Source organism: Cyanistes caeruleus, chromosome 4 (assembly GCF_971803275.1).
Source record: "Cyanistes caeruleus chromosome 4, bCyaCae1.hap1.1, whole genome shotgun sequence".
In the NCBI taxonomy this organism is placed as follows: Eukaryota; Metazoa; Chordata; class Aves; order Passeriformes; family Paridae; genus Cyanistes; species Cyanistes caeruleus.
This window is the reverse complement of record NC_141704.1, coordinates 75018028-75045130: the sequence shown is the minus strand read 5'-3', so window position 1 is coordinate 75045130 and position 27103 is coordinate 75018028. Positions and strand designations below refer to the sequence as shown.

Genomic DNA, 27103 nt, shown 5'->3' with positions numbered 1-27103 from the left:
GACAAAAGCCTTCAGCTGACAAAATGTCACCAGTAACTTGACGAGCCCCAACGTGTTGTAGGGATGGCAGGTTCACCAGTAGGATGTTCTTGATTCCCATCTGCACAAGATCTTCTGCAACACCATCTCTCCCAGTATGGATGCCATCCCATTACAGCAGTGCCATACAGCACCAGGAGCTCTGCAGAGCTCCAGCTGAACCTGCAGAACCCTTTTACTCCACGTAAGACTCCAAGAACATGGTCCTGGTATCACCATGCTATTACTTAGAGTAAAGGTAAGGAACACTCAAAACCCCTAAACAGTTGAGATTAAAACTATATAAAAATACAGCAATATGATTAAAAAGAAATCAGACACTATCACTTGAAAAGGAATGGGAATGTTAAATGGAGTTGTAGGTTTAATCAACACTTCCCCCAGAGCAATGGGCAGAGATGACAGAAGCTATTAACAAGTGAGAAAAATAACAACTCTGAACATACTGGCACCATTTAAGTTAATATGAGAAGGAAAAAAACAGGGTAAAAAATGAATAGACATTACTAGCTATCCATTCTCAAAGCAGAAGAGATTTTTTCATTTTACCAAATAAGTATGATATAATAGAAATGCTTTCAAGTTTCCAGTAGGAAACGGTTTTTATTTCACTTTCCTTTGAAAGACCAAGTAATGAATACGCTTGTGATTTCTGATCAGATACACCATAACCTATCAAATGTACAAAATTTACCTGCCTTCTTCAGATAACTATGACAACTAAAACTACCTACTACATGAAGACCAGATTTTCACAATTCATTATTCCTAGAAAGAGCCTAAGAAGCCTTATCATCTGCAAGGCTATTTTGTTCTGCTAGCTAATTAATTGCTTTTCTTATAATATAAGCCATCAAAATAACCAAATATAAAGTCACATTGAGTGAAAGCTTTTTAAGATAGAAGCTGCTCTGCAGACAGTATATAGGTATATATACACATGTGCATGTTCATGCACATGGTTTGTATGTGGGTGTATATAAGAAAACACATGTACATATACGTCTGTGTCCTGGCTCTGCTTTAGAGCAAAAGCATCCTGACAGAACCCAAGCTCTAAACTTGTCAAGTGGCAGACGAGTTTCCAATGGAGCACAAAGCTCCTAGAGCCCTGGGAAGCCAAGCCAAGCCAACTTGAATGCACAGTGGCAAACAAAAACCAACCAGCTTAATAACCTGAATCAACGGCTTCAGCCTTGGTTTCCAGTGGATAAATCCATGTCATGAATATACTCCTTGCTGCCTCTGCAGAAGACAAGCTTGAGGGGGTACATTCCATGGCAGCTTAAAACAAGTGAAGTCAGGGTCACCAGTGAGCACCCAAGTCCCTCATGCCAGCCCACATGTTAATCCAGCAAGTTGACTCGAAGAGCAACATCAGTCACAAACCGACTGTACAACCAAGTAGAATAAACAAATCCAGCAGTAAACCACAACCAAACAATCTCCAGGCATTTCTAGCTCCCAGCTCTGGCTCACTGTGGGATCCTGACAGCCATTAAAAGAGTGAGTTTGAAAAGACAGTGGTTGGGACAACAAGAAAGAATCTCAGTACCTGCAAGGCTTTGGTGTTACCTGCCACAGAAATGCACTCTGTCATCCTCACGTGAGAGAGAGAGAGAGCTCCACTACTTTCAGCAGATCCATGCTAATGTCCTCCAATTCCACTTTTACTGTGACTGAACCCACTTCTTTTGGACAACAAGGGTAATAGCCAGTTCAGCAGAACACAGAAGAAAGGAAGTATTTTCCTTCTAAGATTTTAAGAAGGCAGGTAATTTAAGGTCTGGCATGGAGCAAACAACTTCCTGGAGTCTATGGAGCAAACAGTATGATGGCTTTCTGGTCTGCTTCAAACCAAACACAAAGAAAACAGGCTACTTGAGAGTTTATTCCCCAATCTGGCCTCAAGTGAAGTATGAACAGTCACACAAACTACCTTAAGCTGCAGGCTTAGGGCAGCAGCTACAGGCAAAGGGACTGGGTCAAGCTGCCAGACATGGTAACCTTTTCTACATGCACAGCTGGAAAAAGACACTTTGTCAATAGTCTTTAGCTGCTGTTCTTCTGCTTTGTGTATTTAGGTTAAGGCTCCTTGGGGCACTGACTACTTGTACTTACAAAGCACTCCCACCAACAGCAGCATTTAACATAACCCCAAAATGTTAGAAGACAAACAGCAAGGGCCTGGGGTAGCTGGCACATTTGTACCTACAATGTATTTAGAGGATATCAGCCTCCAGTACTCAACATATTCTAGAAGTAAACACAAAATTCACCAACTTTTTTCTTTAATATAAGTTTCTCTTCTGTCTAGAATAACTCCGTACCTACCAGATCTTAAAAAAGCCAACAATAAATTACTAACAGCACGAAGAAAAACAGCAACTCACAATAGAAGTATTCAGACAGATCATTTTCCACACTTCTTTCCATCCTCTCAGTTGCACTGAAAGACATGTGGACTCAGGAGCATGTTTTTTGAAGCTTAGCTTCTGAACCTTAAAAATTTTTTTCAAGATATGGTCTATAATGAAAAGCTTTGAAATCAACTCATTCTTAAATATTTAAAAATTCCTAGTGAAAAAGACCAAATACACAAACCCACACAATGTTATTTTCTCAAAAGCCACTGTATAATCTCACCCAACATTTCTAGTTTTTAAGGTGCATCTTCAGTTACATGAATTATAAATCAAAAAAACTATTTAACAATCTTCAGAAGATATTTTCTAGATGCACAAATAGTACTTACTACTATGAACCTTTTAGAAATTACACCTTTCCCTGTACTTCCTATAACTTGTCATTATATTTAGACAGCCTATCAAAAAGACTTCTCCTCATGTACACAGAAAATAACTCTTCTGTTATCTACTCCTACAAGCCTAGCATGAGCAACCAAATTGGAATGATCCTATTCTGTTGTCAGACAGAACAGACATCAGAACTACAGTTTCTGTGATTTAAATGAAATGTCATTTTCATGTGCGACTAGTAGAGAACTTTTCTTCCTTCATAAAAATACTTTTAATCTCTGTTGAGTCTACCTTCTTCTTTTCTTTTTCCTTTATTTAACCCACATAGGTATATCTTCTCAACATCTCATCAGTATCTCTTCTTTCTATTTTGCCCTGTCCTTTCTCTCTCTCCACTTCTGTTCCTTACATACATCCTCCTTTTCTAGTATTTTCATTATGACAAAACTTGACCTTCATAACACACAGCTTTTGAAACTGGATAAACTGTTTGAAACTTCAGCTTGAGAAAGTGATAAGCCTGAGTATTTTTCCGCTGTAGTGCAATTTAACTGCATTTTAAGTAAAAGCAGAAGGATCACAGCTCTGTTTACAGACACCAGAAAACAAAACTACATTTCAAGTTAACCATTTAAACATAAATTAGAACAAAACGTGCAGAATTCAAGGAAGCCAAATTTGCTGCTGTTGGAGAAGCTGAAGAATGTGGTTACAAATTGGTTGTTCAATTTCTTTATCTACATCTTGTCCCAAAGCAACTGATCTACTTAACACCCCTTCCACTTCATCTCAAAGAAAGAGTAATACTATTTTCTGCCAATGGATAGACTACTCCAGCTGTGCTTTCATGTATAACAATTGACATTTGAAAGGGAGAGATATTTCAAGGAGGAATTTAGGCTTACATATTTTCATTTTGCTACATAAATTATAAAAACAGTGTTGAGGGTTAGGTGTCCTTTTTTTGTTGTTTTTGTCGTTCTGGCCTGCCCGTGGAATTTTTAGTGGGTGATTGATAAAGGACAAAGAGTGGCCGGGCCCGGGGGGTGAGGGGGAAGGGGGGAGGAAAGGAGTGTGGGGACAGTTTTTGGCTGGCTTTCTTCGGCTTCGGGGAAAGACATTCGTTTGCTGGGTCGCGGAGCTGCTGCGGTGGAGAGAAGGGAATTCGCCATCACCCAGACGGAGCTGCTGCTTCTTCTCCTTCTCCCCTCCTTGTTGGTGGCCTCGCACCCCCTGTCCTGCCGGGACGTGTGGCAGTACCAGGCACCGCCGCGGAGCTGTTGATCCACCTCAGCCACCAGCCCAGGATCTCAGCTCATCCCTGCTGTTCCAGCTGAGTGTTCCTCAGAGCCCTGCAGGGGCACCGGGACTGGCTGCCCGAGGGGTTTGTGAAGCAAAGCCTCTCCTCCATCCCTTCCCATCTCAGCCGAGAAAGCTGTCACAGGGTCCCTGGTTCTGTGTTCTTGATATTGCTGTAGTTATTGTTTGTTTGTTTGCCTGGTTATGCTAGTAAAGAACTGTTATTCCTATCCCCAGATCTCTGCCTGAGAGCCCCTTGATTTCAAAATTATAATAATTCAGAGGGATGGGATCTACATTCTTTCGTCCCAAGGGAGGCTCCTGCTCTCCGTAGCAGACACCTGTCCTCTAGAACCAAGACAAACAGGTAAACAAGAATAAATAGCTAAGTAAGCATAAAGTATGACTGTACAGAAAAGCAGTACCACAAGCTGAGCCAAATACAAGCACTCAAGAGAAATGCCTTACTTTGGTGGATATAATAAGCAGCTTTTTATAAGTGCACTTAGTAATTCAGTTAAGCAAAGATACATAAAAATGCTACTACTAGATATCTACTCCAGTATCAGGCAGGTCCTAGGTCAGGGAAAAAACATACTAGGTAATGACTCTTTTTTCCTTAGGATCTCTAACATCTACCTTACACCGAAAGGTTTGGTTTCTTCTTAAACCAAAATTGAACTGGAGATCACATGTCAATACTGAGGTGTGTATGTATGTGTATATATATATATATATATATATATACATAGATGCTGATCATGTACATACAAAAAAACTTATATGCCCAACATTCCTCCCAAGTTAATCTTTGAAATACTGAAATACTTAAATCATCAACACAATCTTACCTTTTTTTTAATTTTCATCATTCTATGATGAAATCATCAAAGCCATTTTTCTGTCAAAGTAGACAGCCTCTTCAGGGGAAAGGAAAATATAATTTAAAGAGTGGGAAAACCACCATCAAAAGGCTTGGCAGCTTTTAAAAATTCCCTAAACGACTCATCTCTCTAAGCCGGCATTTGCTGACAGTGTCACTGTACTCAGCTTTTTTCTGTGCCTGCCACTAAGCAGCACATTCAAAAGAGCTAGTCCCAAAGTCTTCTGAAAGGCCAAGACCTGAACCTTTACCGTGAAGCAGTCCCTTCTTCCCACCCACCTCCCCTACTGCACTACCTCCTTACTGCAGACTTAAACAGTAGACAAAGTCAGTGACTGAAAAGAACGTTCTGCCTATTTTAATGCTAAATCTTCAAAATCCTCACCATGACTCAGTTAGAAAGATTAGATGATCATTGGTTGAACCCTCAATATTGTGTAAGTAAAAGAAAAAAATTTAGTGTTAAGCAGCAGCTATATTTTCACTTAGCTATGCAGACATTTCATAGCAACTTTGCCATCCTGGCTTATGTCTGGGGGTTTGAATAAAAATAGCTAATGTGCTTGCTTGTTACACCATGAAATAAAGTGCACAAAGCAATTGCCAGGACTGGTTTTGCCCATGAAAGGCAATGGTCATTAATAGCTTGTATTTGCAGAAGGCTGTCAAAGGAGCAGCATGCCTGTGCTTCCACCACAGCTTTCTATAGGTTTAACCATACATGAGGCAGCAGAGACAAATGCATTACATATTTCCTCATTTCACAACAGGTCATGCCTGCAGGAGAGCTGGCAAGTCATGCAAGCTTCAGTTGCAGAAAAATATTCAAATCCTGTAAGTTTGAGGGGCTGGAAAGATGCGTGTCTCTTAATGGAAACAGTATATTGGGAAAATGTCCAATGACAGTAATGATTAATCAGTGTTTCATCACTTTCTTTTGCTGTCCTGACAAATCTTGTTCAAAAAAGATTTGAACTTGTACTCCTGTTCTTTTTCATCCCTGTTTTTTTAGTTGCTTTTTTTTTAAGGAGATAAATTTCAGTAATATTTAGACAGGAAACAGGCAACAAATGGACTCCTCATACAATCATGTCTGGGCTGGATAGGCAAATTTTTCAGGCATCTTCAAATAGATCTACCTGGAAATCCCAGCAAACAGCAAAATGAGCTGCACTGAGGAAGTAGGCTTTGTCACCTGGATGGTAACCACCCATGGATCTGTATCTAAGGTTTTAAAAGAGTGGAATTCTATCTCTAACATTCTGAATTATCTAACAAGCAGAACCGAAGACTGAGAAGCTGACAGCATGCCCACACTGTGTCAGTCATGAGAAGTCAGGGATTTTCAGTGGCTGGACAAGAGACTTCACCAACCAGGAAAATCACACCTATTCAACTGAAAAGTTACATGCAAGAAAAACCAAAATAAAAAGTGAGATTTTGAGAAACAAACAAGGTAGCAGCAGATAATACAAGTACAAGCAGCTCTCTTAGCTTTATTAGACTTCATTTTAAGTTTCCTACTAGTCAGGAGAACATGAAGTTTACCAGCTCTCATAAGGTTGGTGCCCATCTACCTTCAGCTGCCCCTGTCTTCCTGAGACACAGGACTATGAATTTACAGACCACTTGCTGGAGATTACCCTTCTTCACTAAGGCCTCTTAATACCCACTGCGTAAAAGCTGGAAAGCTTTCAGGAAACTGAAATGATACGGGAGTAGACTGGGAGAAAAGGGAAGAAGGTTTGGGGTCCTCAGATGCAGACTATGGGAAGAGAGTCTTTCATAGCCTATCCTCAGTTTGGAGCACACCTACCTTAAACACAAGGTCTTCTGAAAGGTGGAGGGAGCCCTCCTAAAGTGGTGACACCACTTGCCTTCTGCTGATCTGGATTCAGTCAGTCTATTGCATATTTTGAAAGTTATTAGAAACAAAAACTGTGTCAATCCAATGCACTAAGATTACTGCTATACTCCACTGCAGTAGTTTCTCTTCTTGCTTAAAAATCGGCAAACATTTATGAGTATCTTTGTGGAAACCAAGCTGAAGCTTATTCTGTTTGCTTTCCAACTGTTCTGAGTAAAAGGCCTCTACCTAAATTCTCTTAGTTTGGAAAGGCACTTCTGGGTATGGTGGCATTAGAAGAACATGTAACACAAAGCTTCTTCCCTCTCCACCTCTCTTCTCTCCCAGTTTTCCAGAGTTCAAACAGACTCCCATGAAAGTCAGGGAGAGCAAAGCTGGAAAGCAAGAGAAAACACTGTGTCCCAAAGATGAATTTTCAAGTAGGTAGGTATGAAATCCCAACACCTAAGCACTTGCAACAAAACACCTGTGGGAACTGTACAGGTGATAGGTGCTATACATATTCCAGGTAGCATTAATAGAATGAGCAGAAAGTAATCCCATGCCTGTTATTCGGGTGATTTCAACCCACCTCTGACATAAAGGCTTATTTCAGTAGCAGGATGGCTGAGAAAAGTCCTGTGTAGTTCATATTCTTTGCATGTATTTGTAAGATGGTGTTTAGAAGATGGGTGTCTGTCCTGCTTGAGAGACTGCACACACGCAGTGAAATATGCACTATGGAGAAAGGCATGCCCCTGCAAGGACCATCTTGCAGGTAAAAACCCAAATTCTGGCATAGGATTTGAGTCTACAAATTCTGGGGTGAATGATTCTTACAGCTAGCAATCAAGAAGCAAAACAACACGCAGGCTATTAAAGTGTGGCATTTGTATCTCTAACACTATGAGCTATTCAGCCTAAACAGAATTATAAAGCCCAAACATGCTTTACTAGGGGTTCAGTAAGACCAAAATGCAGCACTGAATCAATTTTATCCAGAACAGTGTGGAAGGAAGGAGAGTTCCTTTCCTATTTCGAGAGCAACATCTATGCTACACATGCAGAGCCAGACTTCTAATCCAGCAGGCTGAATACATACTAGTTATTCAAACTCAAGAACGTGTGCATAAAAGGAATTTCATACAATTAGTCTCTGTTGTCCTCCTCAGTTTATGTTCTCTGTAAAGTTCTCATTCCAATGTTGCTACATTACACAGTCAGACTCATCCTTTTCCCTCCCACATTACCTTCAGTAATGTAAAAACATTAGACAAGCGGGCAGGGATATATGAAAAGAAACTATCTGTACAGCTACTGATCTATCATTTAGTCAACATGCTCAATTCATAGATCATTTTAGTAAAGCAAAAATCAAGTGAAGCAGAATGAAAATGGGTAATGTTATTTCAATCTCAATACTAGAAAACATGACAATTTTCTGCTAAACTAATGTAATGGAAGACAGTTCTACTATGATTTTATGAAGAATTTTTTCATATTATTTTAGCAGACCATCACTCTGGCTAGTGTGCAAAAAATATCTTAGAAAAAAATTACATTTATTCTCAACTAATGAAAACTTCTGCACATCTCTACTTTTGTATCATTATTTGCTTAACAAATGACAGAAGTTTATATCTTCAGCTTGAAAGCAAACTAGTGCAAATGTATCTGCGAAGGTCTGTGCAAGGAACTGACCCTAGTTTATGAGGAACAGTGTGGAACTCAGAAGGTACAGGGAAAAATTAGTCCCAAAAACACACTTAAGAGAGAAGCTGGATAAATCACTGGAAACATAAATATCATACTGTAACCAGGAAAGAGCAGAGATAACTAAATTCTCCTCAAGGAAGAACCTTGTTTCAGGAGTTCCTTTCATACCTTCCAGCTTCAGACAGTGAAAGCACAGAAAAGCAGCACCATGGGAACTTGGGAACGTCCCTACTGAATCCCTGCGGCCCCACCGGAAACCTCCCATCACTGAAACAACACTCTTTCCCGTCTTTCCTGGCCTGCCCAATTATTAATTTTGGTGGGGTTTTTTTTCAGCTACTGGAGCATTTCATAGGGACACAACATGGAAGGCTGCCAGCCTCCCCAGAGCCAGCTCCGAGTAGGACACTCTTGGCTCAGCAGCAGACCACACAGCGCAGCAGAAAGAAACACAGGGCCTTGCACTCAGGCCCATCTTCAGTCTTGCCCTCCATACATCCACCCTACATGCAGGTTTCCTCTGAGCCCTGAGCAGTAATTCACTGGTGCCCAACACCATCTCCGCTGGAGACCACCATACCTGCCGGCAGGCTGTACCCATGGGCAAACCAAGAACTGCTCAGGTTAAAACTAGGCAAATCTAAAGTTAAGATGCCAAACTTGACCATTAATATATATTTTTTGTTTCATTCAGGTGTTACAGGAACTTACATAGTAACTATAATAAAGATTTGCTATTTGGAGCTGACATGACAACACCAATGCAAAGATCAGACACAAGGGAGCAGAGAAGTGGTGATACGAGCTGCCCTGTTGCCACGCCTGTCCTCAGACAGCAGGAATACTGCAGGAGCACGGAGCATCCCAGTCTCCTCCCTTGCTCCAGAGGCAGTTTGATCTCCATTGACTGTAGTAATGGGGTGAGGATACCACAATAGTGATAAATTCCTGGGGGTAGTGTCCCCCAAGTAACAGCTACGAACCAGCCTGAACTTAGTGTTTGCTTTACCTTCTTGCACCCTGGTCTTCAGTCAATAGCTTTAGTCCAGAACGACATCCTGACACATACCACCAGACCAGCCATCACCCCTGGCTTTTGATATGCGCAGAAAGTAGAGGCCATGTATGCAACTGGCAGCCCTAAAGGATGATATGCTAGCCTTTGTTTAAGAGGGGGATACAAATAAACCACAGAAATATTAGTGATACTGATATGGTATTTAAAATATTCTACAGAAATACTCCATGTCAGAATGCTCATTCTGGAAGCAATCCCTAAGGAATTGTAAGGAAAGTGAATGTACCATTTGACACATTAGGGACACACTTTCTTTCCTATTACTAAGAAAACCAGCTCCTTGAAAATTCTAAAATAATCAAGGATGTAGCATTACACAACCATGCAAAAAGTACTACAAGATTGCAAGAAGCATTTAGTCACTATCATAACAACAAACCCATAGGGGCAGATTCAGTGGAGTCACAGACCAAACCCGTGTTTCTTTCAAAAGTCGAAAAAAAAAATGGAAAAGAAAAAAGAAGGGATGTGTCAATCCTTCCGCACCTCATCCTTTGACAGTAACTACTCCATGCCATCTGGCTATTAAGGACTGTCAGCACTTGAAGAATATCCATGATGCTTTCCTGACTGCTTCTACAGAAAGGAAAAAGAAAAAAAATGTCCTAGAAAATTCAGCTGACATACTACAAAGTGAAAGCTATCATCCTGCTGCCTCCTTTTTCTTGGGGGGAAAAAATGCTTCAGCTGTACTTACTGTATTTCTTAGCAAAAGTGTATTTCAACAACAGTGAATATTGCTGAATCAGTGTGAGGATTATGGCACTGAACTTTAAAAACCCAGGTGACGGAGCAAAGCCGTCACCCTGCACACACTTCTTGCTGCCCAACGCGCTGGAGCAGAGCTCACTTGAAGATAAATGCAGGTAACTGTAATCAACATCTAGCTTGGCTATTTAACATTTCTTACAAAGACCGAGAAGAGAGCCCGAATTTAGCCCCTGAGGGCTTTCAGAAGGCCTACGTGAATCTTTTATCTGATAGGCAGAAGAGCGACTGGCCCATCTCACATCCAGTTTCCAGTGACTCCGTAGGATTTCACTTACCCTGTGAGCAGAAGCATAGAACACTCGCAGGGCAGAGTGGATTTGCCAAGGAAGGTGCACAGGCATATGGCAGATCCAGCCACAACTCCTCCCACGAGCTGAGGGCTGGCACCCCGCCGGGCTGACTTGGGAGATAGAGCTCACAGCGAAATCCATTTAACACATTCCTGCACAGCTTCTGCCGATACCAACCCTATGGCCAGGCCAAGCTACAAGCAAACACCCCTGCCCAGACAGCTGTCTTTGCTAGAAGAAGAGCATACATTTTTACAGAAACAAAGATAAGTGAGCTCACTATCTTCTACAGAAGTTTTTCTGGCGTGATTTTGTTCCATTACATCTGCTTGGGTAGCTAACAAAAGCAGAGCTATTGGAGCAAGAATGTACTCAGGTATCTTTATACAACATGTAACATTTTTAAATGCTTGGTTTGTTTTTCTGCACCTTTCCATATATATTAAACCAAACAGCATTTTGAAGCTACCAGCTGTAGCACAGGAACTGACACATTCTCTGCTGCTTTTATGTATTTATTAATTTTAAAGGGGACTTTTAAATTGTTTATTAAGATTTACTAAAGCACTACTGTATTAAACAAGCATAACAAGTGGAACTTACAACTCAGATATTTCTCATAGATTCCATCCTCAAAATATTAATAAGCATACTCAGTAAATGCAAGATTTACTTGTGACTATCGCTATTCTTTGTATCTTTTGTCATTAAAAATGAAAGCTAAAAATACATCTACACCTCCCTGCTGCATACTTCACTCCATATTCAAGCAGAAACTCCCAGACAACCAACATAAACAACTCTGATGAATGTTTCAATCTCCAATGGGCAGAGGGATGAACACCATAAAAAGAAATTAAGACTCACTATTTTTCCACCTCCCCTCAAAACACAAGAGTCTAAACCAAATCCTGTTTGGTCAGTTGTGACTTTGTAAACTCTGTATCTACCAAACCACACACCGCCAGGAATAGCATAAATCTCAGAGCAAGGATTACAAAATCATTCTGGGGTTTTGGTTGGGGTTTTCTCTTTTAAGAGCCCAAACACACATCCTTGCAAAGAGAAACAGTTCAATCTGCTTTTAGTTTTCAAAATTAACACAGATCTATTTACTGTGCTGCGTATACACCAAATGTTTGAACAAAAAAAATTAGTCGTAGGTCAGACAATACAGCTTGCTATCACTACACCCTTCATTTGAAGGAAAACCAAATAAATCAGTTTTATGTTTCAACCAGCTGAAACGACGGTAAAGGAAAGCAAATTCTCCTGGGTTTCCCTCTCTAAAAAAAATAAAATAAAAATAATCTTATAAAATAATATTTTTTAAAATCACAGCTTCTCATCTGACATGTAACCAAATGTTTTTTGGCCGCTGAAAAAAATCCTGCCATTGGTCAGGCTTGGCAGTAAGAACATCCCATACACCTGGTGATGCGCGCTCAGCCCCGCATCCCGGGCCGGGGTGGGGGTGGGGGGGACAAAGTCGGGAGCGAGGATCTGTCAGGCCGCGTCCCGGCACCAGCTCCGGCCCGGGAGCTCAGGCGAGAGCGATGCCAGGTTAACAATTCGCAATTTGCCTCCCTCCTGGACGCCGCGTCAGCCCTCCATTTTGCCAGCCGCCTCAATTTAAACGTTTCCCAAGTCGACGGCAGAACTTCAGCATTTCTTCGGGAGCCCTCCAGGGCTTTAAAGCATCCCCGACCATTTTGCGCAGCCCGCTCGGAGCCAGCGCTCCGGGCGAAGTTTAGCAGGGCAGCCGCGCACGCCGCGGCTCTCGGGCAGCGCCGAGCACCCCGCGGGGCAGCCCGCGGGCTCTTTCCCATCGCCTCTCCCGGCGGCGCCTCCTCCCGCCCCGCGCTCCGGCGGCGCCCGGCTTCCTTCCACGCACGGGGAGAGGCAGGTGGATATCGGGAGGAGGGCAAGGAAGGGACAGGAGGTAAAAGCCGCCGCGGGCAGCAGGGTGCCGGCAGCAGGTAGGGAGGGCAGAGAGGGGCGGCCGCCGGTGCCGTGCGGTGCCTGTGCCGTTCCCCCTCCCTCCAGCCCCCGTTCTTACCACCTGCGGAGGCGGCCGGAGCCTGCCCGGGCCGGGGCAGCGACCTGTCCACTGCGGGCACTCTCCTCCGGAGGTGAGGGGGCGGCGGGGAAGGGCATGCGGGAGGAGGGCGCCCGCCGCCCGCCTCTCCCTCACCTCCCTCCCCCCTTCTCCTCCTCCTCCTCCCCGCCCAGTTCGGCCCGGCCCCCCCGCGCTCCTCGCCCCCCTCCCGGCTTGGTTTCCACGGGGTGGCCCCGGGCCGGGGTCCCCTGCGCTGCTCCGGCACTTACTGTGTCGCCCCTGTCAGTCTGTCATCCTGTCCCCTCCACAAGCATAAAAGTAATTCCCCGCTAGCCTCGCCGCTGCCGCCCGAAACAACTTTTGTCTCCTTCCAGTGGCTGAGAAAGCTCTTCTTTTTCCTTCATTAATAAGGGGGGGGGGGGGGGGGAGAGAAACCCCAAACAAAAAAGGAGAAACCCCTCCCAAAAGGCAAAAACCAAGCTCCAGCAATTTTAAAAATTAGAAAAGAAAAAAATATATTCGGGTTTGGTTTATTTTTTAATACTGGGAAGCGTGAAGGTGAGACGGAAGAGGAGCAGAAAAAGGAAACGTTTGGAGCTCTCTTTTCTCTCTCCTTCCCCCCTCCCTCCCAAGATGGCTTGAAAAAATTAAAAGGGGATAATGATGAGGAGGGGGACACACACCGAAAAGCTCGGGAGCAGGGAGAAAGTTCGGGTGAGTTGGGGTTTTTTGTTTGCGTGTTTGGTCTTTTTGTTTGGTTGGGTTTTTTTGGGTTTCTTTAAGCCTTAGAAGCCCAAAATGACCGAAACGACGATAAACACCCGGGAAGAGCAGGCATAAGGAGAGGAACAACCGATAGAAAAGAGTTTTGCTGGTCAGTAAACTTCAAGCTGCTGCGATGAGGTCATTGGTGTAAATATAAAGCGATGGCGTCATTTGAAACCAATCCCAGTGAATGAACTCAGCCGGGGGAGGTGAAGGTGGGGGGAGAGGGTGAAGGAGAAAGAGGAGGAGCAGCAGGAGAGGATCCCTGCCGGGCAGCGGCGGCCGTGCAGCCCCGGCGGCGCGAGGCAATGGCGGGGGGGAGGGGGGGGGGGGTGTTAGGATGTCTCTCGCTGTCCCCAGGGGAAACACAGGCCCGCTGCCCGCGGCCTCCAGCGACAGCCGTCGGGCCGCCCCTGGGAGGAGCCGCGGCCGCGGAGCGATTCCACGGAGCCATCGCCACGGCCCTTCCCCGCCCCTCGGCCGGCCCTCGCTCCGCTCTGGGCCGGCCTCTCCGCAGGGCCCGCCCCGCCCGCGACCCTTTCGCTGCGCGGCCCGGGGCCTGCAGGGCATGTGGCGCCTCGCGACGCGTGGACCCCGAAGCCTTGGCCGCTCGGCCACCTCCACCCCCTCCCTTCTGCCCTGCACCTGCTGAAGGGGAATCCGTAAATTGGGTCCTGGCCTTTACTTTTTCAGTGTCCCGCTGCGCGGTGCGGTCCAGAACCACCTGGGTGTGAAGGCATCACGTCTTCCTGTGGTAGTGTTACAGGATCACACAGTATATGTATGTATGTACAGTAGATATATGTAGGTACAGTTACAGGATCATACAGGATCCACAGTAGTGTTTTTGCGGGAGGGGAATTTAAAGTTGTCCAGTTCCAACCCCTGTCACTGAGGTGGGCAGAGCACCCTGTGGACCATGTGGAGTACTGGGGGCCTTTGCCCTTTAAATAATCTTGCTGAATAAATTTAAAAATCTGAAACCACACAGTGAAAATGGGTCCTTATGTTCTTGGTGTTTGCCTTTTCAACCAAACTGCCTTTGGAAATGCACGTGGGTATCACTCAGTAAAACGGTTTCAGTTATTGGTGTTTCAGGAAGCAGGTAACTCAGAATAAAATGTATGCAGTGGTGGGGGGAGGAACTCTATCCTGTTAATATTTACCAAGAACCACCTTGATGAAGGCCCTTGTGTTAAGGAGTTCTGAGCTGTCTTGTGAGAAAGCCTTGTTGGCACTTGTACTGAACAGTCATGTCCTGTGTGAGGAAGTGCAGAGCATGCAGCAGAGAGAGAAGCCCATGCTCCATGAAAGAGACAAAAGATCAAAAGCAGTGAAGAAATTATGGTAAAGCAATTAACATTGGGATATTCACTATTGTTCATGTATCCCTTTTCCAGTAGCTGAAAAGCAGTTTTGCCCTTCTGCCTCAATAAAGCAGCAGCCCCAAAGACGACTTTTCCAAAACCCCAAAGTGCCCACGGCATTAAAATTCTGCACAATTAACTGCTGGTTAATGGAGCTAGAACTGACCCATTTTGACAAAGGGGATCAGAGAGCGTGCCAGAAAACTGGAGGTGATGGCCAGTGCCCCAGCTCTTTCATTCCAGAAAATTGCTGGAACAAACAGTTCCAGCGTGGTTATCCTCACAAAGAGAAGTGGGGAGCAGCAGAGAGAGGTGCATGGTGAGAAAAGGAAGAGGAAAGACATTTCAATTTTTGTTATCTCAACTCAGTAACACTTTATGCAACAGGTCTGGGTTTTGTTTAAATTGAGCCTGTGAAAGTTTCCTGACTGTAAAACTGTAACAATAAGAAGTACTTGTGATCTTTTGAAGATGCTTTTCTTTTTAGCGGAAAAAAAAATATATATGCAGGAAAGTTTGTACTAGAACAGCAAGTTAAAGCTTTTTCAATACAGAGTCAGGATATTTCTTTTTCCTAACATAATAAAAGGTGTGACAAAACCAGTGGCATCACGAAAGTCTGATCTGGAAGAACATTGCAGGGTGAAACTGGACAGGTTCATTGCTAACCTGAAGACACTAACACAAGGAGTCAGGAAGACTCAAACACAGCAGCATCAGACCTCACTTCATTGAGAGTATTCCTATTTCTTTGCCTCCTGTTTGCAGTGGACAAAGTGTGAGCGTGTTGTCAGCTGACATCCCTCAGCTGGCCATGGCCACTTGTGTAGGAGCAGAAACTCTTTTGCATGTCAGAGTCTTAACATCAGTTTAACTCTCTTTTTTTCCCCCCTCTGAGAGCCTTTCATTCCTCCTTACCACTTGTGCAGCAGGCTCCTGGAAATTATCTGAACTGCAGGTGCAAACCCGGAGAGAGTCAGGCCTTAGTTTGGCAACTGCTTGAACCATCTGTGAGAGTGGCTGGCTCTGCTGGTGTCCCTGGCTGCTGACCTCCCCTCTCCAAGTTTTTAAAGTCTGTCAATTCTATGAAATGTATTTTGCTACACTTCCTGGTGATGGATTTTTTGGCCTAAGTTCACTGTCTGTCTTTGAGAAAATGGTACTGAAAGAGTTAAAGTTAGCGTTCCTTTCTTGTGCCTCCTTATGAGATAAGAAAATCGTATCTATATGGAGTAAAACAAGGGCAAAAGATCTTGTGGTGGCTATCCAACAGGCTATGCAACAGCCCTTGAACTTTGACACTCCCCCATGCCCTACCCCTTCATGCCTCACTTCTGTCAGGAGTGGCTGCAAGTGTGTCACCCCTCACTGCCCCTGTTCCTGGGGGCCAGGGAGGGGCAATAGCTGGGTACTTTCAAGAGCTGGAGGTCATGTACCTTGTTTACAAAGGTTTCTCTTTCTTTATTACTGAGCTAGTGCAGCTTTTTGTTCCTATTCCAGCTAATGGATTTTGTGGCACTTCATTTGGTTAATCAGTTAGCAGTGGTTAAACAGGGGAAAGATAAATGGCAGTCTGAGTAATGTCATCATGGTTTCTGCTAGTGGAAAGGAGTTTTTTGACAGAGAAACCTCTTGTGAAATGTGAGAATTGAACTATAACCACAGAATTTACCATGCTTTAAAATCCCCTTGTGAGTGCTCACTTTCTCCATAGGCTGGAGTTGTTGAAGAGGTTACCATTCCTAGACAGTTCCCAGTTACCATCAGGGTTGTCTTCTGCCAAAGGCTACCACCTCCCCTCCCTACCTGTAAGCTGCTCACTCAATTCCTCCCAAACCTGCTTTGGCCAAAGTCAACCAGAGCAGCTTAAGCAGTTTAAATAGTAGAAGTCAGCTGCACTGGTTTGTTTTGGCTGAAATGGATTAGGGGAAACCCAAGTCATCAGATGGGAAGTGAGGTGATGACTTTTTCATGGACAGCTTTAGGGGCAGTGGGAAGATGGGCCAAATCTGCTTTCAGAGCAGACTTGTGTATCAGACATAACTGCTACAGACTGTTCTTCAGGGTATTTAAAAGTGGAAGTGTTGCTGAGAGACTCACATTGAAACATTCATAGCATTTTTAGATACCACTTCCTTTGCTGGCATGGAGAGCAGGGTACAGCAGTCAAGAGAAGCACAGGTTTGTGGGAGAGCAGAAATGGGAACATGAGGATTTGGAAACCAATAGCTATAGAAGACGTAAGACTGAGGGTGGGGAAAGAGCAGAAGAGAGAAAAGTTTATGGCTATAGATGAGTGGGAGATCACAGAGCTCAGTTCAGAGAGAAGGGATTTGAGCAGCATGAGAAACACAGGCATCAAAGATGCGGGGTGGCGAGTAGCAATGCTCAGAGGCAAACAGTAATCCTTTCCTTCCACGTATGCATTGGACCTTGGAAGTTCTATCCCTCTGGAAAATGGTTAAATGAGAATAGCCTCACTATGTCACTGCAGGTAGTTTTCATAGATCTACTTCTCTGTAGCTTCTCTAGGACTGCCAGATTCACAGCCCATCCAATAAGCTGCAGGGGTATGCAAGTGGAGGGGTCTAGGTTTGATGCAGATATGGGGTTTGGGCTGGAATATAAGACAAGATGACACAATTTTCTTGTTCTCTGTAGGACAACAGTGGGTGATTTCAAGCAATGAAAGAGAAAATAATAATTATGTTAACTGGAGCAGCAGAAAGTACATAAAAAAGGAAGGAGAGCATCAGCTGTTTGCTTCCCTGTAAATCCTTACTTCATAAACCCTGTATCCATTACTCAATAGAAATGTACATTATTTCTATCTTTACAGTCTTTGAAGAGATACTCTTTATTTTTGTAAGTCTTCTGTGGGACAGAGTAACATCATGAAACCGTGTTTTGTGGATGTAAATAAAGACTGAGTTAGATGTTAAATGTTAGATTTAGTTAAATGTAAGACTGAGTTACTGGGATGAAGTAACTCATCTGCGGTAGTATAGCAAGATGGTTACAGATCAGAGAACTGAACCAAGTTCTCTTAAATTTCAAATCTAACCACTAATTCATCATTTTCCCTCTACTCTTTTGCATCTCAGAGAAGAAATATTAACTTTGGTTTTACTTACCTGCACAGGCAATTATTAAAATTAAGCACTTGCACAAAAACTTGTTGGCTTAGCTTGCAGTTAAGGGACACACAAACACAAAGGCTATAGGCAGATATATAACATAAGACAGTGTGAAAAGACAAAGGAAAAAGTAACAATTTCTGATTCTAGGGATGGCCTTTATGAAGCATAGGGAGTTTTGCTAAAATTCTAGTAATCTTAAACAGAAAGAAAAGTTACTATTTTGATGGTCAAGCCACTTCTCTATGAAACACCAAGATGAAGTTTCAAGGAGGCATTTGAAATTGGAGATCTTAAGAAATATTATTTACAGAAAAGGAGCATAATAACATGTTGTCATCAGGAAACAGAATAATGAAATACTGTTCTCAAGAAACAGCAAGTTCAGACAAATCTACAGCAACTGAAAAATTTAACTAGTAACATTTCTCGCTTTCCAGTATATCGGAAGAGAGAATATTTAAATAAGAACAACAAAAAAGTTGATACATTAAAAAAGATCACAAACACATTCCAGAAATTAAGATAGTTGTCACAATAAACACCCACCTCACTTACTTTTTGCTCTTACTCACTGTTAGTCACTTGTCTGTAGGCTGGTACACTTCTATTGAAATGAACTGGTAATGGGCTGTAAGCACAGATGGTGTAAATCATCATTGCTCAACTTACACTTCAGTTGCTATGCAAATTTATACTATCTGGAGAATGGCTTTGTGTGTTCATGTTTTTTTTGTGGCCAATGATGAATCAGAAGTAAAATGTATTTGCGTTTATTATGAGGGCAGCTTAAAATGTATGAGGTCTTTGACAATTTATATCCTTCTTTTTAACTGCTCGAGTACTTCAAATTATGTGGGATATAGTAATTACCAGCCTTAAATAAATTTTAGTCATCCTGTTTTTCTAATAATGAAGTATTTTCTTAGGAATACCAAGGATATGGTAAAAAAAGTACAGCATTCATAACAAGCTTTAAAGTTGTGATATGTGAAACGTCATCTGGCTCAATATAAACCATTAAGTACAAAGTTACTGTCTTGACAGCGTGCTAAAGGAAGCTCACAATCAAGAAAATAGTTTAAAAGTCTGAATGTAGAAAGAGAATGTATAACTTGTCGTAATGAAGACCAGTTTATTTATGTTTATTTATTCTAAAATATTTTCTTTTCAACATATATACACAGGAAAGGAAATTTTCAGGCAGTTTTAGAGCCTTTAGCATTTCTCATAATCTGTTTTGTTGTTTCTGCCAACTTCTAACGTCATATGCCATTGTTATTCAAATGGATTGTGAAAGAGATTTCGATTCCATGGGGTCATTAAAATGTACTTAATAGATAAAAAGAGCCTAATATGAAAAAGGAAAAAAAAAAGACTTTTGTCCATAATGGACATTAAAAATAAACTTGAGTACTGAAAGGGGAAAGAAAACCAAGTTAATTACTATTTGTTGTTGCTGTGGGAAAGAAGGGCATAAGCACCACAGTGACCTTCATTTATAAGCTCTCATTCATATAAACTTTTAAGTGGATAGCACCCAGAACATTAATATTTTGGCCTAACAGTAATAACATTCTTTGGATAAAAGACTGTTAACTCTGAATAGAATCTGATTTGTTGAATGCACTGGTCAGAAAATTGTCAGTCTAAGATTAGGTCAATATTCAACAACAGAGAACAGAGTTTGTCAAGAAAGACAGGTGAAAATATCAGGTTACAGAGAAAAGAAGCATATGAAAATTTCAGAGCATGTCTTTTTTTTGGTTTTGTTTTTTTTGGTGGGGTTTTTTGGGTTTTTTTTTGTTTTTTTTTTTTAGATGCAAGGTGGAGATGAGGTGAAGGACTGCTGCTTAATTTTTATATTGCCTTCTTGACTATTACCCTTCCATGGTCAGGAACAAGCAGGCTTCTGTGTGTTAGACATGGGTAAAAGTCTTTTCACTCTGCAGAGGGGTTGAAAATCTTGCAAGAGCATATCTGCTTCATAGCAGTTTACCACTTGTTCTCCTTGTAGCCAGGGAAGAATCATGATAGTATTAAAAACTTTTAAAATCCTAGTTTATATTCAGCCTGCAAAAAGAAGGGGAGAAAATCAATGAGGGTGAATCACAGGGCTGCAAATATGTTTTGGTTTTTTTCTTTTTTGAAGGTCTGCCTCAGACTTCTCATGACTTATTTGAAGCTGCTTGTGTTTACATCTGATATAAATTTGGCTTGTTGTCTCTTCAATCACTAAAAATTGTTTCAAGCCATTGATCAAGTGATGATGAGTTCCAGATAAAGTTATGCTGAAGAATGTGCCTCTTCATGACCATTTAAAATCTAAATGGGATATTATGAAATCAAATGGGGCAGAAGTTTTTTTAAGAGGTGGAATTTCAAGTAGAGGACGTGACTTTCCAAGACATTTTTTCTCAGCAGCTGTGCAAGCTCAGAAGAACTTCTTAGACAGGAACATGTGAGGACACAGTCTTTTGTGAGCCAGTCAGTGGAGACATTTGTGGGAAAACGGTGAATGCAACTTGAGTTCCAGAATATAAAAGGAAAAAGAAACCCCTGTTAGAAGGGCCTGTCTAATTACTAAGTTGCAGAAATTATATGTTTATTCATCTGTTATTTTGTAGTAGGATCTACAATTAAATTATGTCAGCCACAGTTTTAGAAAAATGGCTATTATAACTGATGATTCATTTAAAATACCTTCTTACCATCTAAGCCAGCAGGACAGCAGGCTGCAGTTGTACTAACACTGAAAGCTGAAAAAAGAATACAGTCCCGCTTTGGGGTTAACAGCATGTGAACAAAGGCTTCAGCCACTGGAGAAGAGATGGCAACATAGGAACAAGGCTGCCCAGCAAGTGGTAGAGAAAGAGTGAACCAACATCTGTCAGTGACATGGGTGTCCAGAGCTTGGGAAGGTGCAGGCAGGTGCCTTGGCTGAGCATCTATCAGGTGATGCTCTACCTCACAGTTTCCTGCCCTCTACTTCTTTCTGTGTGGTCCTGACATTTCCCTTCCTGTGGATCTGGCATTGTTATAATGCAACATGAGCCAGTCTGTCTTACCAATCCAACAGAAGTAGACCGAATTACTCTTTTTGCCAGTTTTTCAGTTGACATCTGTTGTCTGAAAATAGAGAAAAGCTCTTTAGAATGAGAGTGGTCGAACACTGCAACAGGTGCCTAGAGAGGCTTCCCTCTCCTTGGATACAGTGCTGGAACGGACAAGGTCCCAAGTCACCTGATCTAACTTTGGAGCTGGACTGAATGTTGAGGTTGGCTCTGCTGTGAACAGGGAGTTAGACCAGCTTGCCTCCAGAGGTCCCTTTCAACCTGATTTGGTATATGGGGCAGTCATAATTCCTATATCTTGTCTTATTTTATATCAAGAAATCTCAGTGCATCAGTGTCCCTGGCTGAAACTTTATTGGTCAAGCATCAAGATAGTCCTGTCACTATTATGAAATGTCAGTGTATTAAATTCTATGTTTAAATTGTTATGAACAAAGGGATTCCAGGAGGAAGTCAGTTCTTTTCAAAAATAGATACTGTAAGGTTAATCCTATTATTGCTAAACCAAGTATTCTAAATTTAGATTTTTGAAGATGAATTTATACTGTAAAAATTACTAGAGTATCATGTACACAATTAAAGTTTACAAGCAAGCTTAACTTTATATTAAACAGAGACTGCAATAATCATACATTAATACACAATGTATTTTAACTGATTCATCTCAGTGGGTATTAAAATCACACTTAGATCTTGTCTCTGCTTTGCCTCTCTGGGGCATGCCTGTGTTGCAGTAAGACTTGTGGATTTTATAGGACAGATAAAAGTTGGTGTTGTGCTTAGCAGCTGGATATTTTTATGGTAGCAAATCACATTTACATCCATAGGAAGGCCCTTTGACATTGGTAAAGGTGTGAAAAAAGGCCCTGGACTAAAATGAGTCAAGGCCATATATATGTAATTTCAGGAACGAAGGTGTGAAATCCTTCAACAACACCACCACCAAAATCCCTAGTAACAATTGGAAAAACAAATATATCTTAAAAAAATCCCAGTCTTATTCTGAATGACATACCTCACTCTCCATAGCTGTTCTTAAGTTGACGGTGTAGCTGCACAGGGTATGTTTACCTCTAGTTAAATGTTTCTCAACACTTCTAGAGTGGTGCAAAAGGGCTGTATTGTATTTGTTTCTTCTCAGTTGTGCAGCCAGATTGTGAAATGTATAAGCCAAAACATAAAAAGACTAAGCAGCAAAGCCATCTAAATTGTTTATGGATGATTTGTTATGCCAAGGAGCTTTATAATTTTTTGAAATTATTCAAAAAATTACTCATTATTCATACAGACTGCCAGCAGTACAGATTCAGGAACACCTGTCTTTTCTCCAATCCATAAGGCATCTGTTTTGTTTTCAGTAGTTTACACAGGTATGCTCAAGCAGTTTAAGACTCTTGTCTTTCAAATAGAGTTTTCAGTAGGTACGTGCTTCCTAATGGCACTTCAATGTATTTTGATGGGAACACAGCTATAAAATCCACATTGTGTTCAGAGAGGAGGGCAAACAACCCTGTAAATTGTCTGACACCAGGGATTTGGACCTGAGAGGTGCTGGACAGTTCATGTGTGTTACCCTACAGTACCCACCAAATACATGTGTTGCAGATAAATTTGCCTTAGTACTTGCCTGCAAAGATTGTGTCTACCCAGTGAGAATTTGTACCACACTGGTAGTGAGTGCAGCCTGTCTGGCACTACATGTTCTTTGCTAAGAGTTTTTTTCTTGATTCAGTGAGTTATTCCAGGAATGTATACAATGGCACTTTACTGGGATTCACTGTGATTTCCTGTCTCACAGGTTGCTCTGTGACACATCCATTAAAAGTAGTAGTCTGCTGCCAAAACTGATGAAAGATCATCAGGAATTGAGGCGGACAGGACCTTCAGTGTAACTCATAAATTCCAATTTCATTCTTTGAATTGATGTGTAGGACACCAGTCACCAACCTAAGTTGTGAAACAACCATTCTTTCTTGAAACTAGCAACTATGAATTAAAAAATAATTTGTTTTGTTTAGACTTAATTTTCAAAATCCCAGTTGTCTCTAAAACATGGTGCATCTAATCACTGGTTTAGAGCAACTTAATATCTCATTTTCCAGGAGTGGATCTGTGCTGCTTCACAGCTTCTATATTCAGTTAAAAATGATGTCAAAGTGGGTGTCAAATACTGGCAATTTGGAAAGCGCAGGCAATTGCATCTTGGTTTTATTCTACATTTGTGAGTCCCTCTTGTGCCTTCCACAGGAAGAAGAGTGAGCTTGTAAGAGATTCTGCCCCATGAAGCTCCACATGGAGCAGAGCCAATAAGAATCAAGTTTGCTCTTTGATTACACAGTACAGTACAAACAGACATAATAATCTAGTTTATTTTGGATGATTGATTAATGGGGACATTGCTAATATACCTAGTGCATGACATTTCCTATTACTTGTTCATATCATTTGAGAGTTAAAGGATATAAATACTTAGGAATTTCCCGGCAGTTGGGTTGCCACCTGTCTGCTGAACACATTAAAGGGGGAAAAGGATGAGTTGTATTCCATTTAAGAATGCTGTAGCTATCTGAGCAACTCCAAATAACTTTTCTGACACTGTCAAGGGAAAATTTTCCCTTGCAAGGAAAATAGCACTCTCAAATACAGATTCAGCAGTAAGGTCTTTCCCCTGACACAGCTAGACATTTAAAGGATGTTAACAAAGGCAGAGGTGGTGGGAAGGGAGTGATGGCACTGAAGGAATTTTACAGTGCTCTGAAGATAATGTTTCTTTCTATAAGACAAGTCATGAGAGGCCTCTATGTATGCAATCAAAGTGAACATTTAGCAAACAGCTGTCAATCTCTGCATAAATTCATCATTTCCTTGGTTAATGTTTATACCTGGCATTGTAACATTTAGTTAATAAATAGCTCATTTGCGTGAAGAACTGGAGATGGTAAAACCAAAAAAATATCTGCAAGAAACACATGCAAATCCCCTACCTGCATTTTTTTTTGTGAAATACCTGTTGAACTGATTGCAAAGCTATTCTGCAGCATGACATCATTCAATTCTATGAAATGGCTACCAATGGATCTGCTCACAGCATCTATAATTAGCTCCTTACCTTTAAGGTTCAGGTATTTATGTGCATTTGTAGTCAGTCTTCTTAGTTGTTGTTATCTTAGTTGTAGATTTTTGATCTGGTAATTTGAGAACTATCAGCAGTCTGACTTGCAAATTTAAATGCCATTTCTTCCAGTGATGCCAAGATCAAAGTGAGCAGAGTTAGAGGCATATGCCTGACTGAGGAGTTTAACAGAACTCTCATCTTTAGTTTAGTTTTGTACCTAAATTACTCCAAATACCTGAGAAGCCATTCCAATTTGCTTTGAGTTATTGAGAGAGAAGCACAGGGGTATTTACATTCATTGTTTAGGTGTCAATAGTACTCCTCAAGGAATCTGACAAAGCATCGGGTTGTGTGAAAGTAGAAAAAGAAATTTAAAAGTGTTTGCACTTTTTTAGTGGGTTGCACCTGGCTGACCTGATAGGCAAATTTTTGCAAGCTCGGTGAAATAAAATGCAAAATTTGATCAGCCTATTTTTTTAAATACATGCTTAAAAGTAACATTCTCTAAAACCAACCTATCCATGTGAGACAAACTGTGGCAGTCCCAATCACGTTAAAAAAAGTGTTATCTGCTATTGTACTTACAATTTCATCTACCTGGAGCCTTCTCCAGGCTGAACAACCCCACTTCTCTCCAAAGGAAGGGAAAAGTTGGTGGATTTTTTTCAGGAGATATTGGTGAAATGGGAGCTCTGGGACATTTCAGGACAATTTTGGGAGCCGTGAAGAAGGGAGCTGACAACAGGTTAAGGGATAACAGTTCTTTTTTCAGTGTATTTCTGAAACAACCCACTTTTATTTCCCCTGCATGAATATGGATGGGTGAGGCAGGCAGCCTGCCACCTCCCAGGAACTTGCCCCATATTTTCCCTGTTGCATTGAAATAGCCCTGTGAATGAGTGTATTTTATCCAGGAGTGTATCCCTCATTTACGTTTATTACAAATTAATGCAACACTTTTTGCAGTGCAGATTTGATTCTGTAAATAACTCCTGTTCACATTAGCAGTCTCATTAAATACAAACCTCATTAAACACAAATACAAGGCTTATGGGCAGCTACAGCAACACAGGAAATCCAATACACAAACAGAGTTGCAGACCAGAAGTTAGCTGGTATGATGCTGACTTAAGGTGGGGTGAGCAGTACAGACCAGGGCAAAGTGCTGTATGGGATGCCCTAACCCTTCACATGAGGGACAATGGCATTTCTGAAAGTAGTCAAGGTCATCATGGAAGTCCTCTGACCCAGTTACAGTGCAGATCCAGCTTGCCATACAAGTCCTTCAGTTTTTGCTCAAGCTGTGCAGAATCCTTGTTTATGCCCTTGGACAAGACAACAGTGTCGGACTTAGATTAGTAAATGTTTTGAATGTGAGCCCAGCCCACGCCACAGAATCTGGGGCTGGACAAAAGTGTCTGAAATTATTTTATATCTTGTGGAAAGCAACCAGAAATGCTCTTACCAGAAAAGCCAGCTACTGCCTCTAGTAGGTATGCATATGCAGACATATTTGTTTGCGTAGGCCAAAGGGGAGTAGCATGCTGCAAAATATTTTAAGAACCAAAAAAAAGAGACACTGAGCTGAAGTGGATTTTTAAACCTCTTGAGAATGAACAATATGCCTTTTTAGCAAACCAGTTGTGCATAGAGATCAATGTACACAATTAAAAGACTAATCCTGCTGTAAGTTCACCTCAAGTATTTAATGAATTTCACATGATCCACCCACTTTTTTTCTGTACCTCTGCAATTACCATATCAGCAGCAATAATTCTGTTGTTCAAGTGCCAGAAACAACATGGCTCTCACATTCCTGAATGTGGCATATTGTGCTGTTCTGTTTGTTTGTTGTTTCAGAACAAGTTTAAATTTTACTCACTTGCACACCTCACTGAACTTTAACCCACTCTTCATCATCTTCTTAATCTGTGATTTGTTTGTCTTTATCCTTGGCTCTCAGTTTCTTATATTTAAATTTTGTATGAAATCCATGTTACTCAAATGAATTTTGGAACCATTTTTAGCTTTCCCCTCTGATCATATTTGGAACTACCAATCATATGTGTGAAGCGTAGGATCATCTGACTTCTTTTTCTCCCTTCCACAAACTAGAAAATATGAAGTAGCTCCTTTCCATCTGCAGCATAAACATTTTAAGGCAATATTTTAATTTAAAGATACTCTTCAGCAATATAAAAGCATTATGAGCACTGTCTCAAGATTTTGCTTATGTGGGAAATTTAGTTTGGCTAGATAAAGCAGTAACTTTTCTGTCTGTGTGTATGCACATGACAAGAGCTGATTATTCAAAATTATCTTATTTCTAGTCCATTTTACTTGAGAAGGACATTTGCAATAGCTAAACAGGATGGACTCCGCTTGTATATATGACTTCATGCACTTGCAACTACAGAAGGTGCTCATCTTGTCACAAAGCAGAATTTAGCAAATATGAGAGTAACCTCCTTATCAACATTTAATTATACAGTGTATAGGAAGTAGTTGCAGATCAGGCTTCCAATGTGCTGTGCTTTGTTCAAACACTGATTAGGTTTTGAAAACTAACTTTCAAAGAATATTTGTTTTAAACGGAATTTTCTTTTAATCATACCAATGAGGTGATCAATCACTGTACTTGTGAGCATGTGCTGTTCATGTGCCTACCAAGGTCTTCTAGGTCTTTAGCATATATATTTCTCTAATGTAAGAAAAAATATACAAACCAACAACAAACAGTTATACTTTTATCTTAGTTATATAAACAACAATAAGATATAGAATATTAGGTAAATAAACTTTTTTCGGTCACTCTTCATTTACAAATATTTTAACTGGTGGGTTTAAATGACAAGTTAAAGGTGTTCTCTGTCTCAGTATGAACAGTCTACAAATTGAAAGAGAG

The 27103-nt window shown here is 41.5% G+C and overlaps 2 protein-coding genes across 3 annotated transcripts in view; one reads left to right on the top strand and one right to left on the bottom strand.

Moving 5' to 3' along the window:
* DUSP16 (dual specificity phosphatase 16) overlaps positions 1-12930 on the bottom strand; it is a 63255-nt gene extending 50325 nt beyond the window's left edge. Inside the window, exon 1 of one of the 2 annotated variants that reach the window (XM_086885892.1) lies at positions 12741-12930. The gene's annotated coding sequence lies outside the window, so the exon portion shown is untranslated. The remainder of the gene's footprint in view (positions 1-12740) is intronic. The other variant, XM_086885894.1, reaches the window with a different exon arrangement.
* The window catches only part of CREBL2 (cAMP responsive element binding protein like 2), a 35827-nt gene continuing 16245 nt past the window's right edge, over positions 7522-27103 (top strand). Inside the window, exon 1 of the transcript XR_015285900.1 lies at positions 7522-12623. The gene's annotated coding sequence lies outside the window, so the exon portion shown is untranslated. The remainder of the gene's footprint in view (positions 12624-27103) is intronic.